The sequence below is a fragment of the Uranotaenia lowii genome, chromosome 2, assembly GCF_029784155.1.
Source record: "Uranotaenia lowii strain MFRU-FL chromosome 2, ASM2978415v1, whole genome shotgun sequence".
Lineage (NCBI taxonomy): Eukaryota > Metazoa > Arthropoda > Insecta > Diptera > Culicidae > Uranotaenia > Uranotaenia lowii.
The window spans coordinates 242,562,356-242,586,664 of NC_073692.1; the positions used below are offsets into that span (position 1 = coordinate 242,562,356).

The window sequence follows — 24,309 nt, forward strand, 5'->3', positions numbered from 1 at the left end:
CAATAAATAACTGTATGTTGATAATATGTGCGTTTCATTTGCTGTATTCCATTCAGTAATTTTATTCCGTTTCGTTTTATTGTTTTTAATATCGGGACAATTTTTGGAGTATTTGCCAAATATTTTGCCTAACGCAGTGCTTTCAGCTCCCAATTAGCTTTGGATGGTGTATTTTTTAGAGCTGAAGAAATAAAAAAAACATAAGAAAAAAAATTTTTACTAACTTTTTTCAAACAGCTTTTTATTCACCATCCTCATCCTTCGAAGCAGTTTGAAATAAAACCCATATTTTCACCAAAAATCATTTCCAAAAAGATTCGCCTGATACTTAAGTTATAGACTTTACACATTCCCGAACAGCACTTGTCATGGCATTAAATCTGGCGATTTTGCGTATTGCAAATTGCTTTTTTTTATTCAAGCAAAAATGCAAATTAATTCCTTTGAACTTTGAACAAAGCAACGATTGGTTTTGAAAAGAGGAAAACATATGTTTAGATATATTCACCCATTATTTTGAAGATTTTAATTGAAGCAGTTCTGATTTCAAAATTTCCTGAACTTGTTGGTGGTGATCTGCGATTTCATTTAGAATTACGTTATATTTTTAAGATTTTATAACATTCTATTGAAAAGCAGATTTTTTTTTAATTTAATAGATCGAAAAGAAATAATTTGTTCAGGCTTCGATGGTTTCATGCGAGTTCATTTTGATTCCTGGAAATTATCATATAAACAAAACCATAATAAAAATTATGTGTCTTTTTTACTGTAAATCTTAATTTTCCAAAATGAAACACCGGTTAAATCCTAAAGAACATTACCACAGTTCAACTTTCATATTCTCTGAAAACAGGTATTTTAAAAAAAATTAGTTATGTTGACAAAAAGAAATATCGAAGTATACATTTGTCCCATTTATTGGGGCAAGTGAGAACACATAGGTCTTTTTCAGATGCGTCAGTGAAAAGGCTTTAAAATTAATTTAAAACTTGTTCTTGTTTGTCTGTTTTATCCACTTTCATTGCTATATCCTAAGTTTTTCTCCGGAATAAATTAATGCTTGGTACTTCAATTTCACACTTCAACCAAAAGACCTTGATTTACAAAGACCTTTATAATAATTTTGAATATCCGCTTCAGATTCAAAACTCGGGATATCCTTTCTGGCCTTTCTGGAGATAAAAAATCTTAAATTGTAGATGTTTCATAGCTAAATGGCGCGTTTTCACTTATTCCACCTAAGAAATTACAGGAATTAATATTATTTTTAACACTTTCAGGTCATAAAGTTCATCATAAAAATGTGCTGCCCCTGGAATATCAATCACAAAAAAACTTTTCAACAAAAGTGAATCAAAAGTCTCTTCTATATAGCCAAAATATGTAAAACAAAAACACACTTTTTATGTTAAGTTTGTACTTGAATTGTGTGATACAAAACAGTTAACGTGTAAACAGTTTTTGGTGAATTATTTTAAAAAAAGAGTTAAGTTTTTTTAATCAAATTTTTTTGGGGCCCAACAATGGTTTAGATGAAAAAATAATGTATAGTTGATTTAAAATTGATAGTTTGCACTTGCTCTAATCTACTTTCTTATTTGGAAATTCTTCCAGAAAATGCATATCCTCACTTTTTCTCATTAAAAAGTAGTTTTTTTTTATTGATAACTTCAATTTACGTTTACAAAAAATCAAATAGTTCATTCGGCCTTTTAAAACTTCAATCCTATCTAATCTATTTCCCATATCGCCCCCACGTGCATACGAAATATAGGTACTTGGTTGAGAAACAGGTGCCTTATTTTTAAATTTTTCCAGCGATCAATGAACAGCATGCTTTGGTTACTATTATCTTGCAACGACGTTTGCTAGCGACGCCTCGCCCATGGAGACGAAAATCTCTAAAAATGGATGCCTGACTTTTCAATTTCAGATTTTGGCAAAACAAATATTATATGTTTTATTCGATCAGCAAAATGTCAACCTGAGTCACAGCTAGGCGTCATTCATAACCATGTGCTGTAGAAATGAGCTAGGAATCAAGAACAAAAAAAAACCACATCATGGCATCATATCGCCACCACTTGCATTGAAAATATGCTTGGTTGAGAAATACGCGCCAAAATATTCTCACTGATCAGTATGCTATGTCATCGTTACTATCCTCTCGCGACGTATGTTCGCGACGCCTCGACCATGGAGACGAAAAACAAACCGCCCAAAGGAAAAAAAAATCTGGTGAAAATGGATGTCATGACTTTCATTTCATTCAAAGAACTACAAATTTAATAATTACGGACAATTGATGCGACTTTGTGTTGTTTTTATTCGATATAAACCGATTCGCATGGCTACAGAATATTCTAAAAATAATTTCATTCGAATCGTTTGGGTCATTTCGGAGGAGTAGTACTACAAACACCGTTACAAGAGAATTTTATATAATAGATTAAACCGTGAATAAAGGGTGATACGGTCTAAATTTGGTCAAGGGAAAACGCGTGTAAATCGGCGAAATCGTTTATTTAAAAAATCAAATTAAATTTATTTTTCAAGTTTAATTTGTATAAAATTCAGGAAAAATATTCAGCACCGATGTGGTCTAGTGGATAGGCTGGCGCGAGTCTGGTATTGGTACGCCAGGCGTACTGGGTTCGATTCTCGGTATCGGCAAGAAAAACTTTTGGGTTCGAATCCCATAAGCGGGCCGACAGGTAAGATTGTGTTTCATTATATAACTGACTATATAATTGGAATGTTCAATCAGTTGCCAGCTGGCCAGGTATATACACGGATGCCGGAATACCTGTAAGTAAACTAGCCCACCTGATTGATTCGTTCTTCCAAAATATACCTACATCAACACACGCAATACATTCACCACATAACAGTTCATACGAAGCCATGGGGTCCGGGTATGGTGGCGCGCTGCATTGGAGATTTGTCGAACCTAATAATCTAAGGAATGCATGTGAACCCATACTTTGGCAGAAACTGCGGTGAATCCGTGCACCCATGGTGGATTACCATCAAACATACATACATAAAATTGAGGAAAAATATTCAGTTAGGCTTCCGCTTTTCCTAATCCGAATTGACCGGGCCTTACGCTTAGCCCCTGCCATCAGATTTTGTACAGCCACCTTGTCCACCTTCTTCGCCGAAGAAAGCCAGTTTGCCTTGAACTGCTGCTCGTCCTTAGCAGTTTTTTGGTCTTCTTTAGGTTCCGCTTGACAATAGACCAGTATTTCTCAATTGGCCGGAGCTCTGGGGTGTTGGGAGGGTTCTTGTCCTTGGGAACAACCTGCACGTTGTTGGTGGCGTACCACTCCATGGCCTTTTTACCGGCCAAAACAGTACGGAACAACCGTGTTTCTTCAGGAGAGGCAGCAGACGTTTATTCAAACACTCTTTCACGTAAATTTCTTTGTTGACAGTCTCGGAAGCTATGAAAATGCTGCTTTTCAAGCCACAGGTACAGATGGTTTTCCAAACCAGATATTTCTTCGCGAACTTTGATATCTGCTACCTTTCCCCTTCTTTTTGCCGTATAAAACTCCTGTCCCGGAAGCTGTTTGTAGTCGGCTTTGACGTAGGTTTCGTCGTCCATTACCACGCAGTCAAACTTCGTCAGCATCGTCGTGTACAGCCTCCGGGATCGCGCTTTGGCCGTCGTATAACCTTCGTGTAATTCGATGGTCCGGCTCGTTTTTTGGCTCGATGCACGGTTGTAGACGATGCACCTAGCTTATTTGCGGCATCTCGGAGAGAGAGGTTAGGGTTTCGCTTGAAACTACCGGCAACTCTCTTTGTCGTCTCAGCGGCTTCCGGTTTTCGATTTCCCCCCGATCCAGACTTCATGGCTGTCGACAAAAGTTCCCCAACACTTTAATTACATTTGTAACGGTTGATTTGGCAACTATTCGAGATTTTGCCAGCTTTGCGTGCGAGTAGCTCAGATTTTCGCGATGCGCGAGCAAAATTTTGATACGCTACTCTTCTTCCTTGGACGGCATTTTGACAACTGAAGAGTAAATTCCAAAATCAAAATAGGAGCAACATTCTCACACACTAACACACCTTCGAAATGAGGGGTGTTCAGGTTTTTTAAATGCAAAATTTAAAGAAATACGTCAAGTTAATATTGACCAAATTTTGACCGTATCACCCTTTAGCTCTGCACATAATTATACAAACAACATGCTTTGTTTAAGTGCACAAAAATCCGCACCTTTTGATGGCATTGATATCAAAAACATTCTACGCTAGGTACACATTTTAATCAGTTGAATATAAAATGTTAGGACCAAAAACATTTTTTTTCTTGAAAATACCTTGCTTATTTTAAATTTTGATACAAATTTGGATCATTTTTCATTTTTTTACGTGTAGAATTTAATTCGAAAAAAAAAAAAAAATTAAAAAAATATAAAATATATAAATTTTGTAAAAATCTTTTGACGTAGAATTTATTTAAATTCAAATCTTTTGAAAGTGGACTTTTTTCAAAGATCACGCTTGCGGAACCTCTAAACATGATTTTTTTTAGTCGGCTCCAAACAAAAAATTATTCTCCAAATCCTAATCTACTCTTTGGAGGGTGAGCCCCCAGATTCCCAGAAATTATGCAATTTTGGGACACCCTAATGCACACCCATAGAAGAGGTTGCAAAAATCCAAAGCCTATTTAGCAGACCTCAGTGTCGAAAAAGCGCAGAGAAGTGAACTGTACCTGTACCAAAGATGATAGGTATGATTGGAAAAGCACTACTGGCATAAAGACATGAGTTCCCAAGCAAAGTGATGCTTGACTTCTGAATTCAAGCGAATCATTTTTTGGGATTTTCATTCTATTGGATAGTTCATCTCAGAAAAATATAGTGAGAATCGAACTCACTGCAACGTTGTCATCTCGGCTTGCCAGTCCGATATCTTGCCAAGTCTGCTAGCCAACGTTATTTTCATAGTGTTTCTGCCACTGTCAATTACCGAAAAAAACGCACTGCATTGACCGTCTGCCGTTTGGCTGGTGTTTTTTTATCCTCCTTTTTCTTTGATGGAAAACGGATGAGAATGGTATGGGAACGGGAAGCTAGAAACTGTTTTCCATTGCCAGCCGGTTCACATAAACACGCACAACTCATCTTGGATGGTGATTTTTAACGTCGGTTTTTGTCGACCGACAATATCCTGACTGGCTGAATGTTTCTACCCTGCTATGTCTTTATTTGGTTTCTTTCAGACATATGCAATGTGGTTGAGCTGGGATGACAGTGCCAGTTATTAGAAAGCTTGATAATGCCGGTCCGGCATAGAATCTTATACCGATAATTCCAACTCCATTAAAGTTCATTATTGGAGTAAAGCAAACATATTTATAATCCACATTGGTAACTCTCAGCTTGCTCCATATATTCATCAAGGACATGTATATCAGTACCACCTCCCGGGGTTAGTTAGTTTTCTAACTAGAAACACGATTCACCAAAACATTGAAATAAATTGCACCTAATCATAAATTCATATGACCAGCTAAAAAAATTATCTGTTTGAACTATAACAACAATCACAATACCTTCCTTGGTTGAGTTTTCAATAAGAAAGGTAAAAGCTCTGGGACAAAATGCTTGGATCGATTGGAATCGATTTTGACAGTTCTTTTGCTCGATTGGAATTTTGTGTTTCAGATGTCACTTCTCTTATATACAGGTTCACTACTCTGGACTTGGGAGCTCGTTTGCTAAATTGAAATCAGCATTTCTTCTAACAGTGAATGAAGCATATCTAATTTTATGATAACTCCAAAATCATATTTCAAGTGTAAAATTTATTAACGACGTCAAAACTTATAATGATATAAAGATGTATACACCCAAAATTTAGCCTCTATGCCAATCGCGAGTAATCAATACCATAGCCTCATTATTGGCATAAGAAAACAACACAACATTGCGTATGACTGAAAAAACAAAATAAAAACGTTTCCACGTCTCTCCCTATTTACATTTTCAGAATATTTGATGAGAACCCTTGTCAATTGATTGCATTAAAATAAATTGTATTTTATTTTCCGATTATTTAGTATGGAAGCCCTCCCTCTTCTTGATGGGAGGGGTTCAAAAATTCACTAAAACATTTTTTTACTCGAAGAACCACTTCATGCTAAATTTCACATAAATGGGTCTAGTAGTTTATGAGTTCTTGAAGAACACTAATTCTATCTATTTTTCTAGAGATTCGAGCGATTTTTAATTAACTTCAAACAACGATTAAACGTTTTGAACAAAAAACATTCCGCCAGTTTTTGTTATACTGCAAAAACATGAGCTTACGATAAAATTTTCGACTTGCACTATTTGGAGTTATCGTAGATCGAAAAGATTCATTTTCAACACAACTTACCGAATAACTTCAAAATAAGAACAAATTTTTGTTAATTTTCCACTTAAAGCTTGTAGCGGTCTAATACAATGTATATGCTTTGAATAGCTCAAAGCTTTAAAAGAGATAAAAAAACTGGATTTTTGTTAGGTAATATGCTTTGGATGGTTGACAGTATTTTCATAAGCGAACCGAATTATTTCAATATTATGTAGGTATGCGGATAAACAATTGACAAAGTTCTGGAATATCCCAGCTTGGTTCGCAACAGCCTTTCTCTCGAGTCTGAATCATTTTTAAATCTTACTGCTTGATTATGTCCAATGTCTTTTTATATCTGATAATGAACAGCAAACAACAAGTTTAATTAGTTTTATCATATGGGAAAATGTATTATCGCAAGTCTCAACAATCCTACCTGACTGTGACGTTTGAATAGGAATTTTCTTACAATGACTTGCACAGGATCATTGCTTAAAATGACCGGAATCAGAAGAACACGCTCGGCTCGGCTTTAATTAATTAGCTCTGCGAGACTCTACTTCAGTATACGATTGTATACGATTCACGCAAATTGATTCAAGCGTTCGTTGAAGTCATGCAAATTATCTTACTTTTGAATAACTGCCTATGGAGGAGGATGTCAAAAGATAGTGTTTGCATTGTCTTCTAAATGTTTTTTCTGACCCGAAAGGTATTATAAGTAAACAAGCTTATGAGAATTTTATTTTGGAATTTTACAATTGTAAAGTGACGTGCGTTGCTTTCACTCGAATATCCGCTTCAGTAGATAGGCCCTCTTTACATTTTATAATGGTCCATTTGTTATTCCAGGTTTATTTCATTCGTTTCCTACAAACCTCGATCTTTTCAAATGGGATAAATACGAGAGTTCTATATTGAAACCTTGATGTTTGTTGATTTTTTAAAACAATATGCGAATTATTTTGCATTGTTAGTATGTTTTAGTAATTTCAAAGGAATTTTGGGTTATTCGCAAAGAAAAAAAACAACTGTTCGCCACTTAAACAATTTTTGATTTGCATTCAACACTTTTCTTCGCTCATATTCCAACGTCTATACAGTGCCAAATTTAAATTCGTTATCATGCTTTTTTGAATGTTATTTCAAGCTCAAGCATCGTCAACTTAGGATGACAGACAGTGTTAATATACACTATTTTATTGCGGATTTGAAGCGGTGGCAGTGTATTTTGATACTTGCATGTACATATGTTAATGCTACTGATTGACTGAGAACAGTCTGAAATTGAAAATTCGTGCGGACATGCTTTCAGGTTGGCGAATCAATTAGTCACGATATCATGGTGACATGAGCTGAGCATGTTTACGTACTATCAGCTTCTGGCTTCAGGTTCCTACTGAGTCAAGCTCATCCGACAGCCATAGACGTCGAGTATGATTTTGGGAAACTTAGGAAATTCAGAACTGAATTTTCAAAAAGTAACAAAACATGTTTTTTTACGTGACCTGTGAGAAATTTTTAACGAAAACGCTTTTATCTGTTTAAAATAATAAACGTTATTCAAAATTTAAGATTTTTCTAGAAAATTTGAGCTCGGCGGTTGATGGTTTCTTTTAAACGCAAATTCAATAAATAATCAGGGTTCCTTCTCTAAGAAAATGTTGCAAGAAACTTCAAGTTCATTTTAAAATTTTGTGATAAAACAACGTAAGAATTTATATAACATGATGTTTTGTAGATCAGATAAAAATAATAATCATAAGGTATCAAAACGGGTTTACCGGAAAACGATTTTAGAAACTAATTTGCTTTGCCGGATTCAAATTTTTGCATGAATCTGTCGTTTTTAAAGCGGATTTTAAAGTGTACCGTGTAGTGTAGTTTTTATATTAACACATTGCGGATCAAACACGAGTTATTTGGTTTTTTTGCTTGCCGCTAGAGTGATGCACTTGAAAGCATAACTCAAATGTAAGAAATTTCATAACGATATTATATTCTAAAAAATTAAACATCATACTTTAGGTAACTCGAAGCTACAAAAATCTTGGAATTGGGTCCAGTGGTTTCTGAGATATACAACACCGAATTTCCTTAATGTGTTAAGATAATGTAATGTAATGTAGATTACAATATGAGAATGATCTAGTTTCTCACGTCCCAAGCTAGTTTTTCAAAGTGTTTGATTCTCATAAAAAAATGTAAATATCAAGCCATAGAGGTACGAAAGATTGGCTTAATGATATCAACTACCTACAAACTTTATATTTTGGTTTTATTATCCCATACAATTAAAGTTGGCGTAAAAATATTTTTCGAACATTTTTTTTTCAAATAAATATTTTTATAATTCAGCTACTTGTCTGGGGTAAGACGCAACAAAATCCAAATCTTGTTTCCATACGCTGAAATATGATTATTATGCATCACGCGTTTGTTAACATCAAAATTTCATCAATTCAAACATTTATTTTCACGATTTCACCTAGTAGAATTTTTGAAGTATTTTTAACCCCTGAATGTATGCAGCACCCTTATTTTTATTTTTATTTTATTTTTTTGTGATGGAGACCATTTGGGTCCTTCCTCCACCCCATACGCTTCTTTAGAAGTGGGAGGGACTCCCGCGTATGTCCATCACCGTACCTACAATTCTTTATCTGAATCCTCGTCAGATTTCCATCACTTTCATCATATGATCCTTATCAGGATTTGTCATATTTTTAAACAGTTTGTTTGATGCCATTTTCTTAAAAGTGTTTATGTTCACATTATTTTTAATACTTGTCGGTAGGTTGTTGAACGTGCCTTTCTTATGCTTTTCCTTATAACATCTTACTTGACAGAAAAATGTAAAATTTAGATCAAACAAAACCCAATTTATTTTATCACTCGCGCTCATATCCAAAGAAATGTTAAATGTTAAATGTTAACTCCAGGGGCGAAACTATAGATGAAATTTAATATTTTTCTTTTTAAATTTTGCGTCAGCTGCAACTCAAATTTTATTTTAACATTTCTCAATCAACTCCACGATAAGTGTGCCAAAGAATGTTTTGTTGGAATATGTCACCGTTTGAAGCAGTTTGAATTAATAGCGCAGGAGAACAACAATTTGGTGCGTATCGTCAACTGGGGCATCATGCAACACTTTTCAACTTCAATGGCTTCTGAAAACTTAATATTCACAGATAATCACATCAGTTTTAAGGTTGGTGGAAAATCAAACTGACGTGGTCAGAAAAATTATTGGTCATCATCATTGGTTGGTTATTATAAATTTACAAAAACATGCGATTTTCATTCTATTGAGAAAATAGAGCTAAGTTGCAACAAACTTTGTTTTTAATGAAAAAAATCAAATGAACACGATTGAAAATTTATAGTTTTTTATATATTTCTGATGTCATTCCACACAAAGTACCAATTGCAATAATTTTTGGTTTCATTCGAATTGTGGGCTTGTGATATAGCTCAGTTGGCAAGTCTGTTGTCTCCTGAGCCGATGTCCGCGAGTTCGAGCCCAAGAGTAAACATCGAAAACAGTTGTACCGGATAAGTTTTGCAATAACGATCCGCCAACTGCAACGTTGTTAAAGTTGCGAATGCCATAACGATGGTAAACGACTATAATCGAAACAAAAAAAAATCGAATTGAATTTTAATTTTTTTTTCAAAAATGTTTTTAAAGAAACAGCATAAAGGTGCTGCATACGTTTAGGAGTAAAAATACTGCAAAAAATTCTACTTGCTGAAATCTTAAAAATAAATGTTTGGATAAATGCAATTTTTAAATTAACAAATGGGGGAGGCAAAAAAAATCATATTCCAGCATATGAAAACGAGATTTAAAAAGTGAATCTTTGATTTGCGTTTTAATGCATTTTAAGCACGGACTAGTAACCCAATTATAAAAATTGTTATTTAGAAAAAATTGGTGATTGTCCGGAAAATATTTTTTCACCCACAGTGTTAGTATAGGATAATAAAAGCTATGAAAAGTTTGTAGGTGATATCATCAAGTCAATCCGTCATACTGAGTCAAGTTTTTTAAGGCATCGAAAAATGTAAAAAAACTAACCTACATGATATTAAAATGAAAATTGATTAAGTGTAGTGGTATATAAATGTTGCATCTAACCCTACTGTTGCATGATGCCCCCTTTGACGGTACTTTTTTGACATGACTTCAGCGAAAAAAGAAAGATAACATTCAAAATTCACATTTGACCGAAGTGCAAAAAAATATGGCTGTTTTTGATTAGGGGCGCAGAATTCATTTTTGTAAATTAGTTCTCGTTTTTGAGATTCAAGGATTAACTTTTGAAAAAAAAACCAGACATTTATTAAACTATTCTTGCACGTTTTTTAAGCAAAACCGTCGAACATTTTGAAGTTATTGAAAATAAAGGTTTTAATTCAATTATCAACTTTCTCAAAGAAAAATAGATTTATCTTGCTTGGATACAAGTGGATAGAAATGGTTTTTACAGTGTTTCATAGACAAAACCTTGATGGTAAATTTCACTATAGTGCGAGCTTCTGAACGTTTCCAATTGTTCGAAAAATTGAGGCTTCAAAAGCACTGTTTTTAAGCTTTTTTTTTATATCACACTAAAAGCTTACATTTTGTACATATGCTTGCAATGTTTAACCAAAATATGTACTTTGTTTATTTGAACAACTTTGTAGAATGTTTTGAAGATTTTTAAATTACCTGAAAAAAAAGTAATAAAAAATAACTGATTTTTAAAGGTTGTTTTCATATTTTACTCTGTAACTCAAAAGATAAATGTTCTAGAAACTCGATGCTTAAGACAAAGGTGCATTTTCAATGAATTTGTCAAAGACAGCAAAGAGATTGAAGTTACGGTTTAGAAGTTAATTTTTTTATCTCACGTATAGGGGGATTAATAAAAATACTAATAACATTTTCTCGTAGAGCTTATTTCACTGTAAAACTTCTTCGAAGACACCTAGAAGATAAAATGTAGATCAAAAAAGATATTTGCCTGGATATTGCCCAGATTTTGGGTTGTAAACTTTTAAATCGTGTGTCCCTCCCTCGTGTGCTATCTGGTAAGCTGAAGAGGGATTCATTTTTTTTAAATCCAATTTTTTTGAATGTGATCGGTTTGTGAAATCTGGATCTAGTTTATTATTCGTGATTTTCAGTTCTCTTCATATTTAGATAGAATCCTGATTCGAATCTTAGTTCTGCATAAGATTAATTTTCCATGTTCGAGACTCATTATTCCGGAATATAAAAAGACAATAATTCAAATAACAAACTATTTTCAGATCTGGAATTGAAATTTTTACTCTTAATTCTTAGGCAGAATTGAATCTCAAAAAAGTTCCGTAATAACGATTCAGAATTGAAATATCATTAAAAAAAATCAATTAAGAGATCTCTGCTTCATGATTCGGTTATTAAATGGGCATTTTGGGTTCATAATTATTGGGAATTTTTGTTTAGATTTTAGATTCAGAAATCAATTGCTAACTAGGAATTCCGAATTGTTGTATAGTTTCAAAATGCAGAATTCAGATTCGGAATGAAAATTCAAAATTTCTCAAAAAAAGTGTATCTACTATAAGATACGAAAAGAACTCATTTTCAAAATTGTTTTTTTTTAAATCTATATTTAAATTTTATTTTTTTTCACAGGATTTTAATTTTAGGTTGTTTTCATATTTTACTCTGTAACTCAAAAGATAAATGTTCTAGAAACTCGATGCTTAAGACAAAGGTGCATTTTCAATGAATTTGTCAAAGACAGCAAAGAGATTGAAGTTACGGTTTAGAAGTTAATTTTTTTATCTCACGTATAGGGGGATTAATAAAAATACTAATAACATTTTCTCGTAGAGCTTATTTCACTGTAAAACTTCTTCGAAGACACCTAGAAGATAAAATGTAGATCAAAAAAGATATAAGCAACGATCACATTATTCACATTTTTGACCACTGTGCAGTGGTCCAAAATCCAAAAAACTGGCAGAAAGCCGACTTTGAAGTGGTCAAGAATATCAATCCATATATTTCAGAATGTTCCGGCATATTCAGTTTACACGAAACCATGAAGAGGATAGTCATAAGATTACTCGTTCAGGAGTTCTCTAAGAAAGATGGCTTTTTTCAACAAATTTGACTTCTGAGCTAAGAATCTTTCGGATCACGAACTTGATTGGTTAATTATTGTGTCTTAAAATTCAGTTAAACTCCCCCATGAGGGTCCAAAAATGTAAAGAAAAAAAGTGGTCTTCTCTAAACTCAAAACTTTAAATTCCTTATTTAATTTTGATGAACGACTAAAGAAATCTCGAAATCTCAGGTTTACAATTCTAAAACAATTTTTCAAAAAATTCTCTCGAGTTTAAAGATATTGAAAGAAACGCTATCAAAAGTTATTATATGATAGTTTAAAGTTATTCACAAAAAGGTGGAGCATAAATTTTGGGTTTAGTCCTTAGTCCCGAATATAGCATTTTCAATTAGATTAAATAGACTCACTAAGGTTGCCAAATTGCCAGGATTTTGCCCGAATGTTTCCATTTTATTTGCAAAATCAAAGAAATAATTAAATCGCGTGATCACAATTATGTATTTTGTGTCCAAAACAATTTTTTGAGCAATTTTTATCCAAATAAACTGACTAATGTGTTTCGACAAAAAAAAAACAATTTTTCGTGTTTTTTCTTCTTGATTATAATTGAAGAACTACCTAATTTGCCTGGATATTGCCCAGATTTTGGGTTGTAAACTTTTAAATCGTGTGCCCCCCCCCCTCGTGTGCTATCTGGTAAGCTGAAGAAGGATTCATTTTTTTTTAAATCCAAAATTTTTTTGAATGTGATCGGTTTATGGAATCTGGATCTAGTTTATTATTCTTGATTTTCAGTTTTCTTCATATTTAGATAGAATCCTGATTCGAATCTTAGTTCTGCACAAGATTAATTTTCCATGTTCGAAACTCATCATTCCGGAATATTAAAACACAATAATTCAAATAACAAACTATTTTTCAGATCTGGAATTGAAATTTTTACTCTTAATTCTTAGGTAGGCAGCAGTGGTCGGAAAATCGCTCAAGAAAAGCAATCAGGAATGGTTTCTAGCTAGAATGATACTACCTCCGAGTGCTGTGATACGCACGTGGTAAAAGTACCCATTGAATATATGTCGAAAATCAGCACTAACTTGATACAAGAAGATATACCATGCCCCACCGGAGGCTACCGTTGCTATTCGTCACGTGGCTAATCGACGGTGATCGACATACTTGGTGATACATTTTGAACGTCGCTCCCTCAATCATTCCCGAACGTCTATCCTCGCATCATTGTTGATAATGCTCGTTATTGATAGACGATCATTAATGTTTCAAAAGGAAAAATCTGATTAAATACCAGGACCACATGTTCAAAAAAGCTGTAGCACATGCTGGACAGTTCATTGCGGTTACCTAGTCATGATTTTGTCCTTCTAGGCAAAACGAAAAATAAAAAATCATCTGATAGCCTACATAGATCGCTCAGAACTGATACATATCAGTTATGATCCTAAAGGTTGAAAGTCGTTAGGGGAAGGAAATCAGCATCGAGACGTTCGTTGCTGATAGTCTGCGTCCTTTTTTACCTCATCATGTATCGCAAAAGTGTTTCAAATACAGAAGCGTCGTTGTCATGCATGATTGTTTGTATGATTTGGTTGAAGAAGGAAAATTTGACTGCTTTGATTTTTTGGCTCTGAATGTAGTCAAGCATGGCTCAGTGAAAATGATTGATATTCGGAAGCATGGTAGGCAGAATTGAATCTAAAAATAGTTCAGTAAAAGCGATTCAGAACCGAAATATCATAAGAAAACAATTGAGAGAGCTCTGCTTACTGATTCGGTTACTAAATGTACATTTTTGGTCATAATTATTGTGGAATTATTTTTTGTTTGGAATTTAGATTCAGAAATCGATTCCTAATTAGGAATTCCGAATTGTTATATTGGTTAAAAATGTAGAGTTTCAGATTTGGAATGAAAATTTAAAATTTCAAAAAAAAAAGTTTATTTACTATAAAATACGAAAAGAACTCATTTTCAAAATTGTTTTAGTTGAAAAATATAAATTGAATAACTTTAATATAGTAGATCCAAACCGAATAATGAGATACTATTAGTATTACATCTTTTTCACTATTCTTATGAACGCATTTTCAAGCAAAAATGTTCTCTTTCTCGTGCCTTCAACAACAAGAATTTACTGAGCCAACGGGATTCCGCCAAAAAGTTTAACTCTTCTTACCAGTACATTGGCAAATCATCGAAAAAAGTTGGATTAAGTTACTTCCCTCTTTCAACAATTGAATTCAACAAGTTCTACTACATCTCCGAACATTAAAAACTTAAGTTTGAAAAGAGAGTGATGCTGTGAAAATGTTATATAAAAAATGTTATCACCAACAAACCCCCCCCCCCCTGATGCTGTTCTTCCCCCTGGCCCTGCACTAATCTAACAACCATTCTTGGATAGGAGAAATTTTGCAGCAAGATGTTAGAAAATTTTAATACTGGGAATACCTAATTGAGCTATTAATTTTTTTTAAATTCTTTCAGTAAAATAAAATAAAATTTTTTGGGGAGTTAACATAAAAATTATAAGTTATTTTCAGAGAAAAATTATTATAATTGAACAATTTTAGTAAGTTTCTGAGCCAAAACTGTTGAAAACAATGTTCCGAAAATCAATCAAAATAAACACTCAGGATGCGTATCCTGTTGGATACATTCTGATTGTATAATGGGATAGCGCCTCTCGCAACTGCTTCGCCCGACTGGTATGCAATCTCGATCAGCGCTCTACTCAGCAATGTCAACCGAGTCCCATCATTCAGAATCATCGGATTTGCAAACATCGCATATCGGAGATGAATGAGATACCAACTGATCCATTCTGAATGTCACTCACTCAGTATCCGCCTGGCTGATTAGAAATTGAAAAGACGGCGGAAGTGACCATCTTTCCATCAAAAACACAACTACAGTTTGATTTTATTCTTACTGTAGTAAAAAAAGCTGTAAAATCAAATAAATTTATTAATTGGCTATGTTTAAAATCAAACAACATTTGCTAATGATCGGTTACATGTATCACTCGCTCACTGCCTGAACCATTCACTCCTGATCCTAGCCCAACATTATTCGCCGTATGCATCGCTCAATGGTGAGATTCCAACTTGATGATAGTGTTGCACTGTTTTGACAGCAAACATCGGGCGAGGTGATCTGTATTTTAGCGATGAACAGAACGATCGATGATCGGATAAGTCCAGTAGCAATCAATAACAAAACCCGATCGCTGTACGTTCACTTGCGAGGTGCAATCAGGAACATTCATTGAAAATGAGTGATTTTCGGAACACTGGTTGAAAACATACTTTTTGCCAGGTTTTTTAGGAATTGGACCACTGCCACTGGATATTCAGGGAAATACATGCAAAATGTGAGGATTGGTCGCTGTGAATAAAAGGTGAGGCTTTATAGAGCCACGTCATTCAAAATTCTGTAAAATAATATTATCTTTCATTGAAAAAAGAATATTCACAAAATAATTTAATTATTATGCCAATTGATATAAGCTTTCCCCATCAAATTACTGATTAATATAAATCTGTTCGAGAGAAAGAAAGGGATCAAATTTGGCGCCAAACTTTAACGGTGGAAAAAAAGGCACCACCCTTCTTTCAAACGTCCGACGCTCGTGCCCACCGCAGACACAGAAACGGCGCGGCAGCACGTTTAGACTACCGTTTTCGCGAAGCCATCCCGCGCTCATTACCTACATAGGACGGTTGGCTGGCTGAATCCAAACGAGCCCCAAGCACAATCTGAAGCAGCGCGACCTGCCGCATTCGTATCGCGAACGTGTGGCAGGGTGGAAGCATCCGATTCTGAACTATCGCTGGCTCTGTGTGTGTTGTGCGTCGGAAGTTGTTAAATTGACTCGAGACAAACCGCTTGCTCTTAACTCGACTACGCGTTTCTTCTACTAAATAACAGAGAGATCCAACTACTAAAGAGTAGGTACCTACATACTAATTGGAGATTAATTCGCGTGAGCACCTGCGTGTGCATAGATCGTACGAGCATAATTTTGCCAGTCTCCGGCCGGGGTGAGTCTGCTGCTGAGCATCTCGATCGATAGTCGCCCGGCTTTGGGGATCTGCGAGACTAGGACTATACCTACTTAGAGTCTCAGTCTAGCCAGCCAGTTTCGGAGAGAGGCTCTCGAATTTAAGTGGCCTGGCCAACCAACAGCAACGATCAACGAGCGGCTCCACGGGGAATAATCCATATAGCCGTTCCTTCGAGGTATATTTGGTTTTGTTCGTTACAGATATTTGTCATTTAAACGTTGGTGCTTGCAGGTTGTACTCGCCAATTTCTCGCATGTTTTTGTCGTTCTGGATTTCGGTGGTCGTATATATTTAGAAAAGTAAATTTGTCCTTTCGGCGGTCGCGATTTTCTTCAATTGTTGTTTAACTCGTTTGACTGTGAAAAGTTTTCTACCGGCACTAATTGCTCGGGCATAGTTTGAAAAAAAAAACCACTAGTTTTGTCCTGTTGTATTGGAGGTGAATTGTGTCAGTTTTGTCGTGTCTAAAATTGTTTAGTGACATCACGGGGAAAAAGTTCTCAAATCACTGGAAGAGTATCAACCACCTGGTATCATCTCCAAGCACAAGGTGATTGTTCTAGCTATACGAGTCAGATTTAAAGTAGCCAGTTATTAAATAAATCGCTTTGAAGCACGCCATCGACGATAACATCTCGAACGTCGATAAATGAAGAGACGTGATTTCGAGCTTTTTTGAACCAACAAATGTGCCGCTTGATAAGAAAAACATTCTTCGAAAATAAAGTGACAAATGAAGACACGGTTCGTAATTTTTGAGCACCGGCAAATCAGTTGCAAACGATGCTTCCCAGTTTGGCAGGTCTATTGCTTATCTACAGGTATTGCCGGGGGAAGTATGACAGAGTGAATGCCCACAATAAGCCATAGTGTCAGTTACAAATTCGATAATGGAGCTTCACAAGTACCGATTGCGAGGGTGATCGATCAATGCACTACTGTCGTCCCGGAGACGTTTAGTTTCAATTTGTTCGATTGTTTAAGTCGTGTGTATGTTTTCAACAGTTAAACTTTTTGGTCTGGTCATTTGTCGTTTGGTTCCAATAGGTGCTTGCTTCTCACTGGGGTTAGGACAGAAGTGTTTGAATGTGTCCGGATGGATATCACGTGCCTGTTTCTAATTTTAACGGTTGGAAATGTGCCATAAGTGTGTTACGGTGTTTAGAAGTTAGTTATAATCATTCGAAAACAAGATTCAACCCGATAAAATCATAAGTACAATTTCTTGTTTTTGAAAGTGAATTTCTTTAAATCGATGGTTATCTGTTGACTGTTCTATGGAAAGTATATTACAGACCCCGTTTGATTTTGGCAACATGCTCATATATTACGATGGTTTTAGTCAATTCCGACCATTTGTAGTCATCTTTTAAATTTTTCACCATGTTTTTGATGCATTTTGCACTCTTCTTGTTTTGTTTATAATGTTCCTTTTCGTTTGTCATATTTGCTGTTTTTGTCATTCTTCATCATTTTTTAGTTATTTTTTGTAATGGTTTTTAACTTTTTGTATTTTTCATCTTTTTGTCATTTTTGAGTGTTTTATCAAATTTTAAAAAATCTTTGGTTTTTATTGTTGCATTTTATCACCATTTCACAACATAAAAACGCATTTTTGGTGTTTGTCTAAATTTAATTGGTCCTGTTATACCGAAAATTAAAAGGTAATGTTGTTTCTAAAAATCGTTCGATTTTGGCACATGTGCCAAAATCGGATGTTGCCAAAATCGAATGTTGCCAAAAAAGAAAGGAGTATGTACTGCATTTTGTAAACCAATTTTTGGGTTTAAAGAAATTTAAATATATTTATAAATATTATACACATGTACCGTAAACTGGGAGAACATTGATAACTTTTTTTAAATTCAATTTAGAAAATTTTGGCAAAGGTTGCGTTTTTGTTGAACTAAAAAGTTTTAAAATACTTAATGAGGTAAAGAGTATGAAGCATGATCATTTATAGCAGAATATTCAAACGACATTAGTGGCATTGATTAAATGTTTGTTACAAAACCAGATTTCATGTTTCGGGGTAACTTTGGTTATTATGGTTTAACGTATCTCAACTCTTAAAAATTATTGTTTTGATGCCAATTAGCACAGAATGCTTAAAAAATCAAGAACAGTAGTTTTTTGTTTGGACTCAATTGAATTTTCCAACGCTTTCTTTCAATAACAAGTATACTCAAAAGATGGACAATGTAGCATACATTTAAGGGCAACATTTTAAACATTTGACTATACTTTTTGGTCTCAGAAACAAATAAAATTTAACCTTCATACAATTCCCTAGGTTCCTATGTTTTTTTACTTGAACTTAATCATTTGATAGGGTTTTTAGCAATGTTTTCTATACATACAGGCTTTCTCATAGCAAATGACCGTTTTTTTATATTAAAAAATTATCATATAACGACCATAAAAATAACTCTAAAATTATATCTATACAAAGGAAAAAAGTTAAACTTTCATATAAAATAACCCATTGGCTTCTAAATTAAGGTTGTCAGAATTTTTTCAGTAGGAGAGAGTGGGGATACTTGATCCCCTTTTCTTATTTTCACCAAATTTTTTTGGAAAAATTTAGCAACTCGCCGTCTTTTACATTTTCTGACAGCTTGTAACTTCAAGTTTCTATGCTCCAAAAATTAGAACGATACTTGAACCCGTTAATGAACTAGAAGCATTTTCGTGGGAGTAAAAAAATTGCGATTTTTCTGAAGTTAGGGGAGACTTGATCCCCTATTGAAGGAGACTTGATCTTTTATTCAGGAAGCCCTAATCCTTGTATAAAAATCAAACAAAACCCCAATATACAATGTTAATTGACTATTTTGGTCATGTTTGTTCTCATTTCACAATTTATAGCAGACATAAGAAGAAAATTCTGTAACTTTGTCTCAAGGCTAATAGCATTGCATACTTAAAGGCGCTATTTTTTATAATTAAGAGAAAATTAATTATTTTTGCTCTTTTCTTCAGACAATTGTTTGATGAATATTAGTTTTTGGATAAATATTAGTAATTTCGTAATCAGCAATCATAACAATCAATTCAGAAGAGGAATATGCCGTTTGGAAGGGGGATCAATTGTCCCCAATTCTAGGGGATCAATTGTACCCATAATCAACATTTTAGAAAACTTTTTCTGAAAAAAGTTGAGAGTTTTCTATTGCTTTGAAAATGTAGCATTATGAAGTTCATTTTATGCTCGAACGATTGATACATTGGAACAAATAATTTTTTCATAATTTTCCCATGTAAGGAACATCTTAAAGTGATGAAAAAAGATCTTCAAGTTACATTTTACTAAATTTTTCAAACAAAGTTCAATTACTCAAACAATTATTTTGTTAAAATTTTTAAAACTTCAAACATTGTTGTTTTGCTCATTTTGGCACATTTTTCTAGAACATTTGATCTTTGTACGACATTCCAGTTCGGAGATATAGCTAAGGAATCAAGTATCCCCAGGGATCAAGTATCCTCATTCTCCCCTACCTATCCGGGCCGGACAAATCCGGGCATTTTTTTTATAAAAATCTGGCAAAATCCGGGCACTAGATTTAAAAATTGACGACCGAAATCCGGGCAATATCCGGGAAAATTTTGTCAAAATTCAAAAATTATTCAACAAATATGAAGAAAAAAAAATGAAAAAAAAAGTTTTTTCATTAAAATACATCGACAGATTTTAAATCGTATTAAAGGCTCCCAAAAAACCTTTCATGATTTTTTTTTATAAATCTTGCTCAAAAATTTCGTTTTGGTGGCATAACGAGGGGGGGGGGGGGGGGTTTGAAAAATGACAAAAAGATGTGAGTTTCATTACCATATACTGAGCATTTGAGATTTTTGAGGAACCAACTATGTTCTACAAAAATAATAATGAAGTTAACGAAAAAAATCTAAAATTTGAACTTAGAGAATCGGTCCATTGGTAAGCGAGATACAGCAATGCAAAGCCAAAATTGGGTGACTTTTTTGAAGTGAGAATTTTTTCTACCGGAAGTTCCGAGATAGCGGCCAAAACTTCCTTTGGACCACCAAAAATTTATACATCCATGGATAGATTTATTCTTGACAATTCCAAATATTATAGAGTCAGCGCAATATTTGGAATCTGTCACAAGTTATGAGCATTCTAAAAAGAGCTCTTTTTCGGGACTTTTTTCATTCGGAATCAGCTACTGGTGATCTCGTAAAATATTTCGAGTTTTTTTTCGATATTTAGAAAAAAGAATAAATTATCTATACAATGAATTAAAATTCATCGAAATCGGTCAATATTTGCGGCCAGGGGAACTTACGCAAACTCTTGGTTCATATTGACCCGAACAGCCTAATTACGGATTTTTTTGAGCGAGCACTTCCGGTGGTCACAGGAAGTTGCCTGGTACTACAGATTGTGTATTTCGTGATTCCCCAGAGAGGTTTTTAAAATCTAATTTTTGCGATTTTTTCTCGAAGAGTTATGATGATTTGAATGTGCCCTTCGGGTCATATTGACCCGAACGACTTTGGAAGGTTAAGTAAGAGCAAGTTCACTGGTGTTGGAGGAAAGTGGTAGAAATTTTGACACTTGTAGCACATTTTGAAAATTTTACCATGAAAAAATGTTTTTAAGATCTTTGGGCGTTGTATTTGTTTACAGCACTGCTTCTATTCCAGCTGTAGGGGAAAGACGGGTAAGACGGACACAGCGGGTAAAATGGACACTTTCGATATTTCGAAAATTACAATGTTGGGCAAAAATCTAACGATGGGAATATGTTCGCCTGAGTGTATCAACACTTTCGAGACCCTTTGTTCATTTATAGCGAGCAATTGGAATAAATATTTTTATGCTAATTTTTGCATGTGAGAAACATTTTATAGTGATTAAAAAAGATCTTCAAATCACATTTTGTAAAATTTTTAAACAAAGTTCAATAACTCGAAAAGTAAAATTTTTAAAATTAGTTAAGATAACAGCGTTGTTGTTTAATTCTGTTTGGCACATTTTTCTAGAACATTTGATATTTTTAAGACATTCCTGTTTCGAGATATAGCGAAGAAATCAAGTATCCTAAGAGATCCAGTATTCTCAATCTCCCCTACGTTTTTGGGATTTTCCTTTTACAATTTTAAAATTTTCCATGTAGAATATAGTTGATTGATAGAAACTTCATTCCTGCTTGGATTGGAATAAGAAAATATAAGAAAAGATTCTAACAGAAGACCGGATATAATAATTGCTTCAAGTTTATATGTATCAAATTCGAATATAAATTTTTATTGGCAGGTTGTTTCTGAAACTTTTTTCTTCTTATTTTGAGCCACGTAAAAAAATCTATTTTCAAAGAAATCAGGAATACAGTATTTATCAATTACTAACATTTTTCTTGAAAATTTTTGGTTTTGTGTTAAAAAAAAGCCAAAAAGATATTGATTACGATATTTTCCATACAAACATCCGTTCAAATAAGAATGAAATTGTCTTTCGAACAATAATGAACCTCATTTTCAAATCGGTCCCATTTTTGATCGCGTCAATCGATTTGATGAATCTCTGCCGGGTACTAGATCAAACATATTTACATCTTTTTGTAAAATTTCAAATATTTTCAAAGAAAATTGTCTGAAATACAACGAGATTTGTGAAGAGAGAGCTGTTTCTTTTTTCCAGTCATAGCACAGTTTTAAAATTTTGTGAAGTGTTAGTTGGATAGTTGAACTAGATTTTGTGAAAATTTCATGAAAATATCAAACCTGACGGAAATTGCTGCTCCTACACGCGATTTAATTCTTTTATGAGCGCAACTGTACAAGCGAATTATCAGCAATTCCCTCGCTTCATGTACTTTCAGTAAAACTGGAATTGATTAGTACTACACTTGATTTATTTTAACTTAAATACATTTTAAAAGGTTCGTTGTGATTTTTTACAGCTAGGAAAACAAATGTTTTTTATTCAGCAAATTGCCTATTGCCTTTGACGGAACGGCGTAACAACGGAACGAAAAACCTGTTTTCAAAAATCACTGCGTCGTCACGTCGCGTTTTCAACTTGATTTTTCTACATCTTATTGAAGTTATTTTTTTCAAAAAGTGTCTAAACAGAGTTTGTGTAGAATTTCATTTACAACAAGTCCTCAGAACATAAATTGGTACTAACATGTGAGACAGATGAGCAATTTTAGCTCTGCCAACAAATTTTTCAAAAAGTTGTTTTCTCAACCGTCGCCTCGTCACGCTTGTTTTTCTTCAGTAACATGTATTCTGTTTGTTACAAATTGACAAAGAAAATGTTACGTTGGATAGGAAATTCGATATATTCACAAAAATGTATAATTTGTGAGAGTTTATTGAAAAATTAAGCAAAGAATTCTAAATTAAAGCGGAAAAACCTGTCAAAAAGTCGTCACGTCACGCTGAAATGTGTCATAAGTTCATTGATTCATTGCGTAAAAGTACGAACTGTAGAAAATAGTAAGTGATTTTTTTTTCCAAAAAATGGAAATAGGAAAAATAGATCAAATCATCCTATTCTGCTTTAAGGTTAAATATCCTTAATTGATGTTTGAATATACCAATTGTACCATTCCGAACCCTTTTGTAAGACCTGGAAAAACTCGAACCTTTGATTACAAATATATAAATTGAAAACCCCGTGGGCTTGTGATATAGCTCTGTTGACTAGTCAGTTGCCTCCTGAGCCGATGTACGCGAGTTCGAGCCCAAGAGTAAACATCGAACACTGCTGTGCCGGACTAGTTTTCAAGAAAAACTTCCGCCAACTGTGAATGTGAAATATAATAATAATTGTAATTTTTTTTTGGACCTAAACATCAAAGCTTCCTAATTCAATTTAAGTTTTTTTCCTTCAATTTGATTCAGCTTTTGCAAATTACGTGAATAAATCTAGACGTGGGTTTTACGCAGTTTTTCACAAAATCTAGGCGACTTGTTTAGAATTTTAATAGAATGTCCCGGCAAATCCCAATAATTTGCGGTAAATCTGGAAAGCTTAGATTTAACGCTATAACCCAAGTTATTCAAACTTCTACATAAAGATTTTGAGATAGCTCAAACAGCTTTCAAAAGAATTGATTAAGCTTCAAGAATTATTCCATGCAACTTTTGGGCAGGGGAGAAGCAGTCTATAATATGCCCCTTAGAGTAGGCTGCAAGATAAAATTGATCCTAGGGTTAGAACAAGATTTCATGCCAAATTTGGGTCAGATAGGATAACGGGAAGGGGTCGCTTAACGAGCCTAAAATTTATATGGAGTTTTGAGACATTTTGTTCTCGAGGAACATAAACACCCAGTTTTTCATCAACAACTTTGATCCTCTTCGGTCGATTTCTTTTGAATAAAAGCCAAAGTTATGTAAAATATTGCATCCGAAGACTGCATTCCGATTAGAGTTAAGATAAAAAAGTTATAAAGCTGCAAAATATTTTTTTTCAAACATTTTCGATACGCTACAGTGCAAAATCTTTCGATTTTTCAAATATTTGGTAAATTAACCTTTTTAAACCGCATATTTTTCGCTGAAAAATTTTATGAAGCACTTCTGTTGAATGAAAAATTTCATCGTTTGCGAAAACTGTTTGAAATTTTTTTTAAATTGCATAACCACAGGGGCTATGGAACATGACTTTCAGTCCTTTTTTGGTTTTAGATTTTACGCACTTCAAACATATTGGGAAACATTTAAGAGTTTTTATTAAAACGAAAATATTTTCTTATAATTTCATGTAA

General features: G+C 34.0%; 1 protein-coding gene across 3 annotated transcripts in view; it reads left to right on the forward strand.

Moving 5' to 3' along the window:
- The first annotated feature begins 16,272 nt into the window (after positions 1-16,272).
- The window catches only part of LOC129742369 (aquaporin AQPAe.a), a 219,525-nt gene continuing 211,488 nt past the window's right edge, over positions 16,273-24,309 (forward strand). Inside the window, exon 1 of one of the 3 annotated variants that reach the window (XM_055734267.1) lies at positions 16,273-16,736. The gene's annotated coding sequence lies outside the window, so the exon portion shown is untranslated. Of the gene's footprint in view, positions 16,737-16,792; positions 17,112-24,309 lie in introns of those variants that run through there. The other 2 variants (XM_055734268.1, XM_055734266.1) reach the window with 2 other exon arrangements.